This window comes from Lissotriton helveticus, chromosome 1_1, assembly GCF_964261635.1.
Source record: "Lissotriton helveticus chromosome 1_1, aLisHel1.1, whole genome shotgun sequence".
NCBI classification, from domain to species: Eukaryota; Metazoa; Chordata; class Amphibia; order Caudata; family Salamandridae; genus Lissotriton; species Lissotriton helveticus.
This window is the reverse complement of record NC_136057.1, coordinates 150,062,836-150,081,093: the sequence shown is the minus strand read 5'-3', so window position 1 is coordinate 150,081,093 and position 18,258 is coordinate 150,062,836. Positions and strand designations below refer to the sequence as shown.

Sequence of the window (18,258 nt, the reverse complement as noted above, 5' to 3'; positions counted from 1 at the left end):
ATGACCTCCTGCACGCCGAGAGGCAGAGTAACATGTCTAACTTAGCTGACAACTGCTTTCTTGTTAGAAGTGAGTTAACCGGCCATTTGTTGAAAAGTTCCAAAACCAAAGACACGTCCCACAACCCAGTGTTTTTGGGTTTCGGTGGGTTAGCCACCCTAATTCCTTTAAGCAATTTGCATACCACTGGATGCATGCCTATTGGTTTTCCATCCAGCTGAGCATGGCCTGCCGAGATGGCTGACCTAAAATTATTGACCGACCTATAGGACAAACCCTCGGAAGCCTTATCCGAGAGGAAATTCAGCACGTGGGGTAAGTCTGCCCCCACGGGATCCAGATGTCGCTCCATGCACCAATCCATCCAGTTCTTCCAGGCCGAGGAGTATCGCTTCCGCGTGGATGGTGCCCAGGCCTGCTTGATGAAATCGCAAGTCCTGCTCGAAACGCCTGGCAGCTGCCATTGTTCCCTGAAAGCCTCCAAGCCATCAGCTGGAGCCTGCCGTCCATTATCAAGGGATGCTGTTCCTGATGAGGGCCCAGCAAAAGCGTCTCCGATTCTGGGAGGAGTCTGGGGCGGTCGCAACTCCACTGCATCAGTTTGGGGAACCATGACTGTGACGTCCACCATGGGGTCACCATGACTACTTCCGCCTGTTGCTTGATCACCTGAGACATCGCCCTCGAGATCAGCAAGAAGGGTGGGAAGGCATATTGCGTCCCCTCCGACCAATTCTGGAGAAATGCATCCGTTGCCAGTGCCACGGGATCCGGTCTCCAGCTGAAGAATCTGGGTAGCTGATATGTTAGCCTGGATGCAAACAAGTCTGTCTTGAACGGACCCCATATCTTCTGCAACCATTGGAACACCTTCGGGAGCAACTTCCAGTCGCTGTAGTCCCTGAGGTGTCTCGAGTTCCAGTCCGCCACCTGATTGGACTGACCCGGTAGATATTCTGCAATTATCGAGATCTGATTCTCTAGACAGTAATGCCAAAAGTCCTTGGCTATCTGCACAAGCATTGACGACCTCGTGCCGCCCAACTTGTTGATGTATCTCACCGCTGACACATTGTCCAAACGCAGGAGGATACAACAAGATGTCTGCCTCGGGGACAACGTCCGCACTGCGAACGATCCCGCGAGCAGTTCGAGACAATTTATGTGAAGCGAAAGCTCCTCCGGAGACCATCTGCCACCTGTAGAGATGTCTCCGCAACGAGCTCCCCAGCCCCAACGGCTGGCGTCCGACTCTATTGTTATCTCTGGAAGAGAGCCGAAGATTGCCCGACCGTTCCAGGCGTCTACATGACCTAGCCACCATTGCATTTCTGTTCTCACCTCTTCTGAGAGAGGTATGCTGTCCGAGTACGACAGACCCTTCCGTAGGTGTCTGATCTTCAACTGTTGCAGAGCCCTGTAATGTAGAGGGCCCGGGAATATCGATTGTACCGATGGCGCCAATACTCCTACCACTCTCGCAATCGCCCTGAGTGAAACTGTCTGACTGTTCAACAGTCTCCTGATCTCCTTCTTCAGGTCCTTCAGCTTGTCCTTCGGGAGGCTTAGCTGCGCTGTCATAGAATCGATCGTGAAACCCAGGAAGTCTATCACCTGAGTGGGTACCATGACTGATTTCCTGGTGTTGACTACAAAGCCCAGATTTTGAAGCAACGTTGTCGTCAAAGTGAGGTGCCGCAAGAGGGTCTGCCGACACTGATCTACTATCAGGATGTCGTCAAGATAGATTATGAGGCGGATACCTCGTTCTCTGAGGTATGCCACCACTGGTTTCATCACCTTGGTGAAGCACCAAGGTGCCGAGGAGAGCCCGAAAGGCAGAACCAAATATTCGTACCATCGGTCTTTCCACCGGAATTGAAGATATCTGCGATGCGGGGGAAATATCGGCACAGACAGATAAGTGTCTTTCAGGTCCAGCCGGACCATCCAGTCTCCCACCTGCAGTAGATCTTTCAAAAGATGGATGCCCTCCATCTTGAAATGATTGTACGTTATAAACTGGTTGAAATCCCTGAGGTTCAAAACCAATCTGTTTCCGCCTCCCTTCTTCTGTATAACAAAGATATTGCTGCAGAAACCGCGAGGACCCTGACAGACCGGTGCTATCGCGTGTTTCTGCAGCAATTCGGAGATCTCTTCGTCTATAAAACTGAAATCTTGTTGGGAAAAATGGAGATCCCCCGGGAGCCCTGATTGAACGGGTGGAGAATAGAACTCCAAGTGGAAACCTTGAACAGTTTGTAGCACCCATGCGTCCTGTGTAAGCTCCCGCCACTGCGTTAGGCAGTGCTGAGTCCTTCCCCCCCAAAGGAAGAAGAGAAACGTCTGAGACTCTCACCTGAGTTCTGCTGGTGTTTGAAGGTCCCCCTGTTGTTATTCGTCTGATAACGGCTCCTGTCGAACCTTCTGCGGGAGGGGTAGAAGGTTCCACCCCGGGTGGAATCGTACTCGTTTCTGCCCCTGCCGAAGTCGCCTCTTTGGGAACCTTGCTGACCTCCACGGCCCGATGAGCGGCCCCCGCCTCGTCCGGCCCTGTTAAAAACTCTCTGGCTGAGAGCTCTTTTGATGCCTGACTGCGCCTTGTCCAGCGCCGTAAAGGTTCCCACATATTTGGAAACATCCTTCACAAATTTGTCTCCAAATAATTGACCCGCTGCTAGGGGTCCCGGCTCGGCGTCAGCTAGCTCGGTCAAATTACTGTCCATTTTCATGAGCAGCGATTTCCCTCTTTCCGACGAAATGGCACAATTCGCGTTGCCCAGCAAGCAGATGGCTCGCTGGGTCCAACCAGCCAATACGTCCGGGTCCACAGGAGTGGAACTCTCCTTGGCTGCTAGAGCCATCTCTAAAATCTTTGCCAATGGTCCGATTGCGTCCAACATTTTGTCCTGGCAGCCTGACCATGCCCTATCCAGACCTCGTTTGGGGTCCTTTGAGAACTTCCGAAGGAAGGTCAAGAGGCTTGCGTCGATCTCTGGAGTCTCCGCAACTTTGTCCAGGATGTCCGGGCGAGGGCATTCAGACTTGAGCCGGTTCCTGACTTCCCTGGGGAAGCTCTTTCTCAGATTGTCATGTATGTATGCTGCCACCGCCTGAGGTGGCACCCAGTCCTGCGACCTGGGGTGCATGATTTCCGACGGATTGAACGTGAAAGGAGTATGCACCTGAGCCATCTCTACCTGCGCCTTCTTCGGAGGAGGCTGCTCCTCCGAGCTATCTGTATCCGTGCCCGTGGAAGTGTCCGTGTCAGTGTCAGTATCTGCATGGACCTTACGCTTTGACTTGGCCTTGGCACCAGAATAGGAATGTTCCGCCGTGTCTGGTAGGGTAGCTAGGGCCTGTGCATGAGGCCATGTGGCAGAGTCAACTGAAGGTTGACTGGAAGTGGATGCTTCCGCCTTCTTCTTTTGCGGTTTGGTATAGCCATGCCTCTTGGCAAAGCCCTCCAATTGTTTCCTTATTGGACGAAGGGCTGTGGCTAGGGCTTGCTGCACTGTTTGTGGGACTGTAGTCTCCATAGCCCTATTGACGGACGATTGCACAGAAGCGTCCAATGCGATGACTAAATTGTCCTCAAGAACAGCCTCTTGCTGTCCATCATACACCTCCTCCTCTGCATACTCTTCATTGTACTGCTCCCACTGCGACATTTCAGGGGTGGTTGGTCCTGCACGTCAATGAAGTGTTGCCAAATCACTGTTCAGTCACTAGGAGGGTCCAGGGGGGGGTTAGCCCTGCAAGCACACTGAATTTCACAAAGTTCAAAAACCCCCTCAGCAAAGCTGTAGTCACAGGGGCCAAAGACCCAGGCCAAAACACTATCCACAGAGCGTGTGCACACTCTAATCACTGGCCACAATATTTTACAACCTTCACAGGCGATTATTAAGAGCAGAGGGGCCACCGGTAACTCTCCGTGTAAAAAAAAAAACGCTATTGCTGGCAGTTTGGGATTCGCGCCGTGACGTGCAGCCCAAACGCGACTGAAATCCTACTGAAAAGGAGCCCAAATTCAGCGCGTTTGGACGCACGCCGCGGCCGTGAGCCACCCGGACCCTACTCGCGTCATCGGCCTATGAGGGATGCCGATGCGCATGCGCGAGACGCGCCTACGGGGAAACCAGCCGGGAACAAGGCTCCAAGTGTGTATTTCGGTGACCGTCTGCCCCCGGTCAACGACCACCGCTACCTCACGCCGCTAGGCGTATCCAAGCCACTCGAGGAATGATTTCAAACTCGCTAGGCGCCGCGACGCTAGCGAACATACACAGCACCCTCCCTGAAGTACCGATCACCTCACAAGCAGGTAACCTCGCTAGACAAACATGTGTATCAACAATCAATATCTGTAGCCCTCGTTAATCTCGTTAACATACTTAAGTCCTTAATACCATTAACATGACATACTGTAGTCATTAATACCATTAACATGAGCTAACAGCAGAGGGAGGAAACAAAGTGCACTTAGCTCTTGCTGTGAGCAGCAAAGAAAGAGGAAGATGGCGGCAGGCAGAGGCCTCTTATGGACTATGGGGGCGTGCCTTGGGGCTAGTCATGATGGGATGTGTAGTTGTTTAACGTTTTTTAATGAAAAGCAAGCATTTTCATTGGCTGCTGTGAGCTTCATTAAAGATTGAGAAGCATAATCTGAAGCCTCCGGTCCTGCAATAGAATCAACTGACAGTCTCTGTCCTTGTTGTATGTACATGTTTTACTGAGAATGTCAGACTTCATTCTCACATGACTGAGAAAGATAATGTGAATTTACAGAAAATATGCTTTCAGTTTAGCTTATAGATCCCCTTCCAAACCACTGTGGGAAAAGCATGAAATAATAGTTTTCTTTCAAACATGATTCATGATATCCCAGCAGAAGGCTTTTTCACATGGTAAAATCACCTTAGAACACACCACAATTCCTAAAACGAGTATGGTACCATCAACAAATGATTTATAATGTAACTATTAACTACAATGATTTTAATGAGGTGCTATCATGTATATTGGTCCCAAGATGGCTGCCAACACTTCTTTGATGAAGTGCTGACAAGCCAATCAGATCTCACGATGAGATGTGTGGTTAGGCCCTGCCCAGATATATGTGTTCTTGAAGTTAATTTTCATAAAAACCACTGGAGCAATTTTCACCAAATATAGAAAAGGCACTTCTGCGTACCAGTCCCTACAATTTTCCAAAGTTTGGTGTAATTCCATTCAGCGGTTCGGCTGTAGCCTTGTCTATTCGTCCTATTGAAATTAACATGGGGAAAACACATTTTGGGACCCCCCTTTTTTCTCGGCCCCTGCATGACGAATCCCCCCGAAACTTCCAGGGAAGAAGCGGAGCGGAGCTGGCCTAAATTTTGGAAAATTACAGCAAATTCCTCAACCGGCGCCAAAGTTATTCCCAATAGAATGTTGCGGATTTCCTATGGTAGCTAGGTCCTAACTATATATACATACTGGCTATCGCCAGTAGGTTATATATATATATATATATATATATATATATATATATATATATATATATATATATATATATATATATATATATATCCAAACACAAGTTAGCCCCGGGTGGGAGAAGCCACAAGGTAGGTAAAGCATTTCTTCATTTATTAAAAGGCAGCTTCATACAGGAAACGCAGGACAGACAGTCATCAAAGTGTTCAGCATCCAGACCGGTTTCGGGCATCTATCCCTTTATCAATGGCTTTCTGTTGAAAAAATGACGATTCATTTCGCACTTTAATCCCCAAAGGACCTGCCTCCGTGGGCGTGGCTGACTACACAGCCTTCTGGTCCTTGTAGTGCTTATGTTTCACCTCCAGTGAGTTCGTCTTGCAATTCCAGCAGAAAAATTACTGTGCATTTAAATTACCTCAGTGGGTCGATGAACAAGTCATACTTGCGGCGCCTGCTGTTGATTAATAGCTGTTCTTTTGAAGCCAACCTCCCGTTTGCAATGACACCCATTAGACATCATCCGGGTCCGCACTCACGCGGCAGGCCTCTCCCGCGGCTGGGCTGTAGCCGCAAACATCCAAACACAAGTTAGCCCCAGGTGGGAGAAGCCACAAGGTAGGTAAAGCATTTCTTCATTTAATAAAAGGCAGCTTCATACAGGAAACGCAGGACAGACAGTCATCAAAGTGTTCAGCAGCCAGACCGGTTTCGGGCATCTATCCCTTTATCAATGGCTTTCTGTTGAAAAAATGACGATTCATTTCGCACTTTAATCCCCAAAGGACCTGCCTCCGTGGGCGTGGCTGACTACACAGCCTTCTGGTCCTTGTAGTGCTTATGTTTCACCTCCAGTGAGTTCGTCTTGCAATTCCAGCAGAAAAATTACTGTGCATTTAAATTACCTCAGTGGGTCGATGAACAAGTCATACTTGCGGCGCCTGCTGTTGATTAATAGCTGTTCTTTTGAAGCCAACCTCCCGTTTGCAATGACACCCATTAGACATCATCCGGGTCCGCACTCACGCGGCAGGCCTCTCCCGCGGCTGGGCTGTAGCCGCAAACATCCAAACACAAGTTAGCCCCGGGTGGGAGAAGCCACAAGGTAGGTAAAGCATTTCTTCATTTATTAAAGGCAGCTTCATACAGGAAACGCAGGACAGACAGTCATCAAAGTGTTCAGCAGCCAGACCGGTTTCAAGCCATACTATGTTTCAAGGTGAACTAAACGTGTCCAACTTTCTCTTCGAATGTCTGGTTAGTTACACACGATCGTTTTAAGTTTAAAATCAATTCAGAAAACAGACATTTCGAACTATAGCCTAAAGGTAACTGTTCTTCTATCTAAGTTACCATCAGAGGAATAGGTTATGATATTAGGTTTATTTTACTTTTAAGATTACTCGTTAATAGATATACACAGTCTTTCTTGTTTTTTTAACAGTCCCTTCTGAATACTCATCGGAATTGACAGGTACTCTTGTTTTGTATAGCATTTAGATGCAGTTGTGTGTTTTTTCTCCGCCTGTTTATAACAATAGGTTTAAATGTTTTAATAACATCTTTCCAAAGTTAGCTGGTCCTCTGTTCTTGACAATGTGAAACATTAGTTTATATCTACTGAGATGTCTCATTACACAAATTACACAAAAAATAATATTGAAGCTCATACTGTTTAGCTGGGATCAACCTAAACATAGACTATTGTGGTCATAACTCTTTCTCCTAAGCTTTGTCAATGTTATTCCATTTTAGTATTAAATTATAAATTGGATTATAATAAAATTAGTTACCCTTAATTGTTTCAATTGTTCTGTAGACAAAGTATCGAAACATGTGATAGAATCATCGCTTTAATATAATTTATGTATACTTTCAGACCATTCCAATATATGCTTGAACTAAAGAAACTTTACTGCTCATACTATACTTCACAAAGACAGGTTTTTGAGGTATGGTTTTCAATATGTGGTTGATCTGTACTATGCATATAATGTTGCTTTCTTACTCGCCGCAATATTCTCTTCTCTGATGCTCGTTTAGAAACTGACATGTAAGGTTTGTGCAGAAAATTAATCATGTCTTAAAAAAGTAATTTTTAAATATAAAGATGTGTTTTGTTTTTAAAGGAACCAATACAGTCCACATTGTATATATTTTTTGAATAACTTGGACTGATTTAGTTTGTACTAGAGAAAAAACTTTTTTATATATATGTTAAAATGTCTTCTTGTAAAATATTTTGTATTTACTTATAGATGTGAATTTATAAAATAATTTTTGTATGTTTTATCTTTAGCCCTGAAGAAGTCTCATTGTTGAGACGAAACGCGTTGGCTAAAAAAGAGGCTAAGAAAAAAAGAAAAATCTGCTGTGAATTGGATCGTTTTTCTATTATTGAGAATCACAATAAAGAATTGAAAATATACCACCATCAAGTTCGGACCTGTTCATTTGAAATGGACTCTAATTAATGATTGAAGGACACTAACTATTATGGAAAATACTTCTTGATGGGTGCTGATTCCACAATCTGTCTTTTGTATTTGGACCTTGTCCTTAAAGGAACAGATAGGGTTGTGTTCCTTGGTTTCCTAAGCACCATCACAATATTTGTAAGTCACAATCCATAACAGGTGCAGGTTCTTTGCCTCAACCCTTTTGTTTCTAAGTGTTTGCTTTCAAGCATTGTACTACACAAAGTTCCGGGTTATCCGGAAAAGCCAGATAGGACACTGAAAACATATTGCATTTAATTTGTTTTGAAATGGAAAATTTAACCTCTTCTGGGGAAAATATGTGTCCCGCCCAGTCCAAAGCGTGGACATCTGACACTCTTTTACATGAGATCAGGCAGAGTAATATGGTGAGTTTGGCTGATAATTGTTTCCTCGATAAATACTTATTAGAAGGCCATGATTCTAAAAATCTTAAAACAATGGACACATCCCATAGAACAGAGTACTTCGGAGCTGGGGGCCTGACCATCCGGATACCTCTAAGAAGCTTGCACAGCAAGGGGTGTTCTCCCACCGGTTTGAAATCGTGGCCTGCCGAGATGGCGGACCGAACATTATTTACCATTATGTAGGCAATTCCTGCAGAACTGAGGGAGGATAGAAAGTTGATAACTAGAGAAAAAATTTGCATTAACCGGATTGACGTCCCATTCACTGCACCAGCTGCACCATCGTTTCCAAGCTGATGAGTATCGCTTGTGGGTATTAGCTCACCAGGCTTCACTGATAAATTTGTTAGCGTCTCTTGAAAGGCTAGGGACACTCCATCTGTCCTGGAAAACCACAAAACTACCAGAGAAAGTTGTTCTGACGCAATCATCGGATGTGGAGATCCCCGCGGGTCCAGCAATTCCAACCTTGTGGAAGGAGGAACAGGGATGCACACGACATCTCCAGAAGAACTGAGAACCATGCCTGCACTCTCCAGAGTGGGGTAATCAATATTAATTCCGCCCATTGGCGCCAAGTTTGCGCCACCGCTCTAGGACCCAACATAAGAGTGGGGTAATCAATATTAATTCCGCCCATTGGCGCCAAGTTTGCGCCACCGCTCTAGGACCCAACATGAATGGGGGAAACGCATAGCACATAGTTGTTGACCAGTCTTGGAGAAAGGCGTCCGGGGCTACTGCCTCCAGATCTGGGTTCCAACTGAAGAAAGCTGGGATTTGTCTGTTGAGACACGATGCAAAAAGGTCCAAGTGGCAAGGACCACAACAATGGTTCAGCGCCTGGAAAATCCGAGGATGAAGTCTCCAGCCGCTAAAGTCCTGGAGATATCATAGATATCTGTTGTAGGCAGAAATGCCAAAAATCCTTGGTGAGCTCCGCTAAAACCCAGGACCTCATCCCTCACAGTTTGTTCATATACCGAACCGCTGAGACGTTGTCCATGCAGAGTAAGATACAAAAGTCTGTCTTCCGTGGTGAAAGACTGCAAATCGCAAATGAGACCGCCAGGAGCTCCGGGCAGTTGATATGTAAAGACAGTTTTTCCTGGGACCAACGACCACCCGTGTATATCTGTCCGCATTGGGCTCCCCAACCCCAACGGCTGGCATCCAACTCGATCACTACTTCAGAGTGGAACCAAAAATGGCCTCTATGTGATCCAACCACCACAACATCTCCAACCTTGCTTCCTCTGAGAGGAGAATCTGTTCTCCATAACCCAGGTCTTTCTGGAGATGCTGAATTCTGAGTCTCTGAAGCTCCCGATACTGAAGGGTACCTGGAAAAATTGCTTGTACCGAAGAGGACAGTAGACACATCACTCGGGCTACTGATCTCAATGATACAGTCTGCCTGTTCAGGATTCTACTACCGGTCGAAGGAGTTTCATGAAGCACCATGGTGCAGATGAAAGACCAAAGGGAAGAACCTAGTATTCGAAGTAAACTCATTGCCAGAGGAACTGTAGGGAGCGCTGATGTGGCGCGAAAATGGAAACGGAAAGGCATGCATGTTTTAGGACCATTCAATCCCCTTCCAGGAGAAGATCGCAAAGAAGATGGATGCCCTCCATCTTGAAGTGTTAATAGACTACCCATCCATTGAAGTCTTTTAGATTTAACACAAGTCTGGATCCGCCGCCTTTCTTTTTGTCCAAGAAAATACTGCTGATAAACCTCCTGGGGTGAGGATCTGTGACTACTATGGCCCCTTTCTTCAGAAGAGATTGGATTTCAGAGGAGATAAAATCTTTCTCTTGCCCGGAAAATTACATCATTGGTAGAAGGGAAACTTGACTGGCGGAGCTGTAAAATTCCAGTTTGTACCCCTGCACTGTCTCTAGAACTCAAGCATCTTGTGAAACTGTGTGCCATACCTGCACAAAGATTTGGATTGCTCCCCCCAACACCACTTTGGAGCATATAAAAAGTGTCATCTGTGGTTCCGGCATCCCTACCTTTCCTAAAACGGTTTCTGGAGCATCGGGTAGAGAGGAACGATGCAGTGTTGGGATCCTGATAACCCCCGCATTGCTGGTGGTATTGACCATGTGGGGCGCCTTTCTGGTAACCCCGGCTCAACAAGTGCCCTCTATATTGTCTGGCCCTGCTGAAAACCAGTCTAAAGGCATGTCATAGGGACCCATGCACCTTATCCAGACAGCTAAAGGTGGCGACAAAGTTGGTGAGTTCCTTGAGGAAGGGGTGTCCAAAAAGCAGGCCTTGAGCCAAAGGACCGAACTATGATGTGGAGAGTTCTGACAGTTTAGGATCCAGCTTTAAGAGGATAGAGTGCCACCTTTCACTGGATATAGCGCAATTCACGTTTCCTAGCTGGCATATAGCCCGTTGAGCCCCGCCTATAATCGCCTCTGGATCTATAGCCAAGGCAGATTCCTTTGCCTTGAAACCCAACTCCACGTGCTTCGTCAGAGGGCCTGTCATGTCGAGGAGTTTGTCTTGACAAGAACACCATGCCCTGTCTATGCCCTTCTTAGGGTGTTTGGATATTTCTTTAGGTAAGGCACCATTGTAGGGTCCACTTCAGGGGTCTCAGCCACCTTACCCGGCAGGTCTGGTCACAGGCACTCGGAGCGTAACCTTGCTCTAAAATCTTTGTTGAAAGCCTGGCGTAGGTGAGCCTGGACATAATCTGTCACCTCCTGAGGGGGTAACCAGGCAGCAGATTTGGGGTGTATGACCTCTGCTGGTTCAAAGGTAAGTACTCTTGGTTGTGAATGAGGATCTATATGATGCTCCTTTCTTGAGCGTTTGCTAGGTTTAAGGGCTTCGTCTTGGTCAGACGTGTGACATGATGAGTTATCCTCATCGTCACAGTAGAAGAATTCTGTTGTCTCCGTCTCAGCAGGGGGTCGGTATAATCATGCTCATTGGTCAAGCTCTTGGCCAGTTTGGCGAAGTCTGCTCTTGACGCCTTGACTGGGGGAGCTGTAAAATTCAAGTTTGTACCCCTGCACTGTCTTTTTGGTTGCATAGTAGGAATGGGGAGCCAACCTTGTTGCTAAGCATAGCCACAAAGGTGGCCTTTCAAAGGCTCTATGGCTCGCACTAGGGCTTTGTTAACAGAATATTGCACCCGTGCATCTAGTGCATTAACGAGATCCTGCTCCAAAGACCCAGAGGATTCCTCATCAAAATACTCCTCATCGTAATATTACTCTGCCATGGTGAGAGTCTGCAGTTCAGCTTTATTATCCCACTTAAGGAGGACCAATGACTCAAATATGAGGGGTAAATAACCCAGAACAGGATATATCAAGGAGGACTGGAGCAACCCCAAGCAAGCCAAATATAATATTATGGATATGAGGTGGGGGGCTTGCCACAAACCACTTCAGGCAAAGCATTTGTAAATATTATACAGCCCTGCTGGTTTGAACTTGCAGGACGTCACTGGGAGCAAAAACATGAGGGTCTGGGACAGCCAAACAGTTTGTTTAAGCCTTTAGAGTGAATGAAAAATGGTAGCTGCGCATGCACGGGGCACGCCGCTCGTGAAACTAGAAAGAGGACTGCGCGTCTACCAGATACCAGATACCCCTCTCCTTCTCCGCCGGAGACACAGACGCAGGTGCAAGGCGCCCCGTCAGGAGGCAATGTGCTCCAAAGTCGACCGCAAATGTGCATCAGTTCTGCTCCTGACTTGACAAAGCAGCAGGCCATCTTCTGAGCCCGAGGTGAAGTTACGAAGTAAATTGGGCACAAATCACCAATAATAAACACTTAATTCCAAAATCGCTAAACGCGATAAGGAGAAGTATGCATCTAAAAACACAATATAACCATACAGTACAAAGCGTCATCAATCAATACACTGCGATAACCAAACAGGTCAAATACTATGCATCGCTGGGGTGGGACGCTGCTCCCGCAATGGTGGCTCGGCGTTTGGGCGTTTGAATGGTGCATCTCGTGCTTTGGGACCGCTGAGGTGCTAGGAATGCTGCGTCCGACTTGATGTCCTAATCGCAAAGCAGAGCGTTCCCACTCTTGAGCGCCAAGCTGGTCAGGCACCGACAGTAACGCTGAAACGAGACCCGGGATCTGGCACCTGCTGATTGCTGCTTGCTAGATTGTCGGTGCACTGCGAGCGTCCGGGGCAAGGAGTATCCGGTGAGTGGAGGTTGCTACATGGCACTGTGAACTCTGCCTGACTTTTCCAGCCAGCACTTAACTTCGGTGACTGGTGCTGCCTTTCTGCCAGTTTAACTGAGACTTGTGGGGTCACACGGCCCGTATGAAAAGCGCGCTTGAGCTGGACCAGCTTTTGCCTTGAAGTTGGGAGTATGTTTCTGCCTTTTTTAGGGATCTCCTGACTGTGGTATTATATTCATTGGGCAGTGTGGGTGGGAGAAAACTCTCGCTGCAGGCTGCAGGCTACAGGCCAAAGGGGTGAAGAGGCACAGAACTTTGTAATATAAGAGACTGGAACTGAGACAAAAGAAACAAAACAAAAAAAGGAAGAGGTTTTAGAGAGGAAAAAAAGGGGAAACCCCTTAAGCACACTAACCCTGTAATGCCAGCACACCAACAGTAGCAGCAGCCGGGCCAGGACTCAGTGCCCAGGGTGGCCCGCGTGTTTCCTAACCGCGTCAGCGTCCGCACCAGGAGGCGCCGCCCTCAAATCTCGAAGCGGGCTCCTGCAAGGGTGGGCCCGTACTTGCCCGTCAAAACCCGCAGAAGGCTGGGCTGGGCTGGGCCACCTCCCCATCACCATTAGAGGACTGTAAAGTGGGAGACGCTTCGTCTTGTGCCCCAGGGGCTGTTGCCGTGAGGGACCACATGCCCCAGGAGCCAGCGGGCCAACAGCGGAGTTGCAGCCCCTCCCTTCACACCACTGGGGAAACAAGTGCTGTTCGCGCCTCCTGCTTCGCGGGAGACGGTTCGTCTTGTGCTGCGGGGGCCGTTGTCATGAGGGACCACATGCCCCAGGAGCCAGCTGGCCAACAGCGGAGTTGCAGCCCCTCCCTCAACTTCATCAGGGGGATTTAACCATCTGGTCTCTCCCGCCCCAAAGAAAGCGCGCGGGCGTGCGCCGGGCTAAGCCCGGGCAAAGGGCGGGCTGTTTGTGGCCATCAGGGGGCGAAGGAGGCCAGGCTGGGCCACAGCATTAACATTAACAATTGACCCTTCAGTCCATGTAAGGTACTGTTCCATTATCGAAAAACGGGACTGGAAAATATTCTTTTTACTCTACCTGGGGTCGGTCGCTGTTCGTTGGGTGATATATACGTATATGCTAACATTTGTAGGGCTCTATATTTTTGCTATTTTTTCTTGACAACTAGTGTATTGTGGGGGCACACTAAAAATGGCAAAATCAAAAGACGGTAAAGGGAAAGAGGTAGCAGGTACTTTAGATGCCTTTTTAATAAGAGCTGAATCTGCTATAATACATGAAATTTAGTTAACTGAACGCAGATTGTCTTTAGACTCCCAGATGCTACAGAGTCGCTATACCAATACCAGCCCAAACCCAAATGAGGCCATGGTTGATGGAGGACTACAAATTAATGGGTGTCCTGTATCGCCGGCCAAATCCCCCAGTATCCAGGAAATCCTAGATTCCCCTGTTACCAATGACGAACTTACTGTAGTCACGAGGGCACAAAATTTCAAGCAAATAAACGGATGTTGTTCTGTACCTCCTGCAAAAAAACGAAGGGGACAGGCAATAAATAAATCACGTAAACAGACGCAGCATACATCTAAGCCCCCAGTAAGGAAGGGTACACAAGAGGTTATAGAATTCACACCCGAGCCTGTGCCCGAGGCAAGTCAAGATATAGCTTCGGTAGATATAACACCCACACTGATCATACCGACTATAGAACAGGACCTGGAGGAAAGTTTTTGGCTTAAGCTGGAAGCGTCAATAAACGCTCATTTAAAACCTGCCCTCCACAAATTGACAGCTATTGAAAGCAGGTTACCACGCTTATAGAGCCAACATTCTAGTGTTTGTGTGTCACACGCTGATATAAGACCCAGTTTGAATAAGCCTAAGGAAAAAACTAGAAGTGGGGGCGCTGATAAATCAGATTCCTTGGGGAAAGTATAATACATGATGGAAACCCAAGGGGGAATTCAAGTGATGCCATTCCCCATTCAAATGCCATCTCAATGGATACAGATGGCCCGATCCAGGATGGTATTCAGGTTACAAACCCTCCAAGTATCAACAAAGCTTTAGGGATGCGAAATATTCAAAATGAAGGTACATCAAATACGGCCACTGTTGTGGAACGTCATTCATGCCATCTGCCCTACAGTGGCCCAGACTTAATCCTTAACCTGCCTCCACAAACTACACCCTATATTGTTGCTTTAGCAAATGTCAGCCCTTTAGCCCCTGGTGAAGGAGAAGACTGGCCCTCTTTGAGGAACAAATCCTTGCATCTTGTAAATGCTAAGAAGGGCATAAATCATAATCTTTTGTTCTCAGAACTTAAGATGGCATGTAGGGTCAGATGGGTTGGACCAACTGAGAAATCATTGGAGGGAGATTGTATCGTCTTGGCTTTTAGGTCCCCGTGTCTGGTGAGAGCTATAATTGATAGGGTGTTCGATCAAATCATGCACAAGTCAAAGGTGTTGATACTACCTCTGGGCTTTTTTTATCATCCCCCCGTATGGCGTCCTAATCTAACAGAAATCGAGCGCCAAATAAGACCAAAACAGCAGACACAGTTCCCACCATGGTACCATGTAAATTGTTTTGAGCCCTTGAGTACCTTAGCAGAGTTCGATTGACTACAGTTAGAGAGTTTAATGGAAAATGATGCTAAAGACATTGTTGTAACCCCAACTTACTATAGGAACATTGGTGAGCACATACTTTCCGCTGACCTCTTGGGCAACCATAGTGATTTGCAGTTGTCCCATAATAATAACAAAACTCAGGGCCCAATAAAAGACAGTGAGGGCAAACAGAACATTACACAAGCCAATCATATAGTGGAAGAGAACAGGTCTAGTAAACATTTAGGCTTAGCAAATAGCCAACCTGATAGATGTACTCTCCGCCTAATTTCATGGAATGTGGCAGGCATTTCGTGAAGGCTATCAGATGAGGTGTGGATAGAGTATATTAAATCCTTTGACATTATCCACCTCCAAGAAACTTGGAGACGAAAGGATCTTTTTCTAGATGGATATAATTCACTAGTCGCCCAGGCTGAACCATCCCCGGCTGGGAGGGCAAAGGGTGGCTTAATGACCTCAATCTCGGTACGGAATAAGTCCTTAAAGATAGAAAAAATAATGGCTTCCCCATGGTACCAACTGACTCTGTGTACTAACCTGATTGTTGTACCCCTGCTTCTAATTAACCCCTTCGCTGCGGCGGCTATTCCGCCGCAGCGCTAAGGGGGAAGCGGGGCCGCACGGCGGTCCCATGCTCGTGATGGAACCGCTCCGTCACGGCCCGCGGGCGAGCTGTGCTTATGATGGAACGGTTCCGTCACGGCCCCGCCCGCCTAATAGAACCTTCAGCGCAGGCGCGGAATTCGTGCCGCGAGGCGCGGCGAGCGGGCCGTGACGGAACCGTTCCGTCACCAGCACAGCCCACCCGAGGCTCGTGACGGAACCGTTCCGTCACGAGCATGGGAGGGGTTAATTGGTACTATAATATTTTTGATACGCAGACATCGTTTATTATTGATTCTTTGCAGGTAGAAATTGCTAAAGTGACGGAAAAAATCTTTCCCTTGTGTATTATGTGGTTGGGAGATTTTAACTGCACTTTATGTCAATATAGTGGGAACAAGGCCTGTGGGCTATTTGATACCAATGAACAACCTCTGGCACATTTTAACCGCTACCGCGCTAGCGGGTTTTCCCGCTGTGCGCTGAAATTTGAAAAACGCGCGGTTTGTGACAAAGCCAGCTCGTCATCCGCGTAGCGCAGGTAACGCCCATGACGAGCTGGCTTTGTCATCCGCATTGAAGGGGTTAAGCATACCATACAGGGTGATGCTTTAAATAACAATATTGTGGCAAATGATCTTTGCATACTCGACACATTGACCAACACACCAATGGTACCTATTCCAACTTATCAGGGGGGCCGGGGGGTATATGAGTGTAATTGATTTTACATTAATTTCTAGCAGATATGTTTACCTTGTTGATGACTTCAGGGTAGAACCAAATCCTGCCAGCGATCATAACCCCCTTGTTCTATTACTGAGCACTGTGATATCTAGGGAAAAGTCCCTTGAACAACCAATAAAATATATTCAAAATCATGGGATAAGGTTAAAAAGGGACAAGATTGATCCTAAGACACTGGAGGAAACGATTTTTAAAGACAATTTATTGCAAGTGATGACCTGTTTGACGGTCACCTCTGACCCAGAGTTGATATTACAGAACTTCGAAGCTCTCTGTAAGAGTGTGGCCATAAATTTGCTTAAACTAGGAAGGGTAGTATCCCTGATATGAAATGGTTTAATGTTGAATGTTCCGCAGCCCAAACATTATTGAGGAAGGCACTACATGTAGTAGTCCCACAGTCCCACAGGATAAAGTAACAAGAATGCAAGACAGATCTATAAAAAGGCCTTTGATTTTTTTTCTTTTTCATTTATTTAATTTTTTTAAATTTTTAAGACCTTTAGTATTCAACATGTATGTTACACAGCATTCAGCTTACAACCCAGCTGGGCCAGCCGCGAGTAATGAGTATTACATCAAGCGTATCAAAGGAACACAGCCTTATGGCCGACAACCCTGGGGTTTGGCAGCGTATATCGATCTGCTACCTCACTGTACAATCATACAAGCATTCGGTACTGTAAAAGTATGGGTCTATGGGGCTTTTCTCATTTTGTAGGCGAGCACATAGTCACAGAGCTTTGCTAACACTCATCAACGTCTTCAGGTGAGGTAGAGCCCACTATGACAAGTGTGAATCGCAAGGAAGAGTGTTGGTTGAGTTCGTCTTTCAAGCGGGCGTGGTGCAGCATTATTGAAAGATGAGGCTGCTCAGCATCTCAAGTGTGTCGGTGAGTGTGTATCTATGTAGCGTATCCACCCTGATGAGAGTGTCTGATGTTAGTATTGGCATTCAAGTGAGAACACCTTGGCCATGGCTGCTATTTCCGAAGGCCTCATGGTGTAGTGAGTGCAATAGTCGACTTTCAAGGGCTTGGTCCAAAAGGAGGTAGGACCAGTATATCAATAAACTTCAAAACATTAACACGGGAAATACAAGGTAAAGGTAGGTGGAATGGGGGTGGAGATAGCCATGTGCTCAAGGAGGGAAGTGCGGTGCCAATGTGTCGATAGCGGTCCAGTGGATGGGTGGGCGGGAGATTAGAGAGGGCGGCCCGCCTGTAAGTCAAGCGCACAAGGGGGGATTACCACCATAAGGGCGCGTCGGGTGAGGAAATATAGTATCGTGCGGGAGGCAGCCGGAGGCAGGACCCCCTGCAACAGTGATGTGTGCGGGGATGTATGCGCGGGAGGGGCAAAACACCCGCCATTGCGGAGCAGCCAGATATGTAGCATGTTTTGGGCAAGACATGGTAGCCGTGCAGGCAGCGATCGGAGTAGCATGTATGCCTCGTAGTGTTCATTGCGGGGAGGGGAAGGGGGGCAGCATATATCTCTTCAGGTGATCCCTTGTTCCACACATTTCTGCTGAAAGGATTGTAGGATGTTATCCCAGTGTTGTGCAATTGGAAATTTCCTGAGGCCCGCTGTCTCTTCTTGCCGCAGGACAGTGCTCTCCGCTTGCGCCCACTTAGCAAGCGACAGGCTCCAGTGTCGAATGT

At 47.3% G+C, this 18,258-nt stretch overlaps 1 protein-coding gene and 1 long non-coding RNA gene across 2 annotated transcripts in view; one reads left to right on the top strand and one right to left on the bottom strand.

Annotated features, from left to right (window-relative positions):
• The window catches only part of LOC144759983 (carnosine synthase 1-like), a 272,725-nt gene that overhangs the window by 59,979 nt on the left and 194,488 nt on the right, over nucleotides 1-18,258 (bottom strand). The gene's annotated exons all lie outside the window — the stretch shown is intronic.
• LOC144775111 (uncharacterized) lies at nucleotides 6,791-7,916 on the top strand. Its single transcript, XR_013600547.1, has 3 exons — nucleotides 6,791-6,961; nucleotides 7,367-7,439; nucleotides 7,787-7,916. It is a non-coding gene; the product is annotated as an uncharacterized LOC144775111 (long non-coding RNA).